Raw genomic sequence first — 1,163 nt, 5'->3', positions numbered from 1 at the left:
TGTGAGCATGGATGGTTGTTCGTCTCTGTGTGCCCTGCGGTTGGCTGGCAACCAATTCAGGGTGTCCCCCGCCTACTGCCCGGAGACGGCTGGGATAGGCTCCAGCTCCCCCCGCGACCCTAGTGAGGATCAAGCGGTTCGGAAAATGAATGAATGAATTATTATATATACTACTATAATAATAATAATAATAATAATAATACAAATCACATTTGATTAATTTATAATAACACAAATCATATGTAATGTATTTATATCTACTAAGCCCCTAAGGCTCCGTATATATCTGACATTTTGGGGGGTTGTGTTTTTATTTCCATAATCGACTATATATTTTTGCCCATAGTGTGAGAACACACGCAAAACAGAACAAAATCTACAATATTCCAAAAGAAAACAGATGTACTGCCAGTCCGTAAAGAAGTAGGAAGTAGGAAAGTAGTAGATGAGAATTGTCACTGGAATCAACTGTGCTGTCACTTCTCGTGAATAACTATGTGCACTCATAACTCAGGAAAGATTTTCTTTGACACAAACGCGAATGATTGTATTTTCAGACCGGAATCAATTTTAACTCTGACTTTATGCTATACTGGAGAAATGTACAATTTGGGTTCTACAAAAGTAAGGAAAAAAACACTAAACAAACCTTCATTATAAATTTAATAATTATTCTTGCTAAGTTCCATATCCACAAATCCAGATGGAGTAAATAAACCTATTTTTTTAATTTTTCAAGCAGAAACAAAGCAGTATCTGAGTTTTATTAAGGATTCCAAAAACAAGAAAGCTGTTAAGACTCTGGCTATATGCTCCTTATTTGAAATTTTTGTTTAAAAATCCCCCGGCTTCTCTTTTTGTTTAAATGTTTGTAATAAGTACATGTATTAATAACGTTTTCGTTTTGTTTTCTGTTTACTGAGAATTGTATTGTGACTTGTTCAACAAAGATTGTGTATTTAAAAAAAAAAAAAAAAACGGAATCAATTTTGGTTTAGACCGGAAGTCCCATTCCATCTCGCACCCCTATGCTTCTAGTAGTGGTATCTTCTAGTGATGTGTCGTTCGCGAACGAGCCGGCTCTTGGAGCCGGCTCTTTGAAGTGAACGACATGAGCCGGATCCTAAGAGGGAGCCGCCTTAATGGGAGCCGGCTTTTTTTTT

The sequence above is a fragment of the Hippocampus comes genome, unplaced genomic scaffold (genome assembly GCF_001891065.2).
Source record: "Hippocampus comes isolate QL1 unplaced genomic scaffold, H_comes_QL1_v1.1 scaffold155, whole genome shotgun sequence".
In the NCBI taxonomy this organism is placed as follows: domain Eukaryota; kingdom Metazoa; phylum Chordata; class Actinopteri; order Syngnathiformes; family Syngnathidae; genus Hippocampus; species Hippocampus comes.
The sequence above is the reverse complement of the archived record's forward strand: the minus strand, read 5'-3'. Positions refer to the sequence as shown.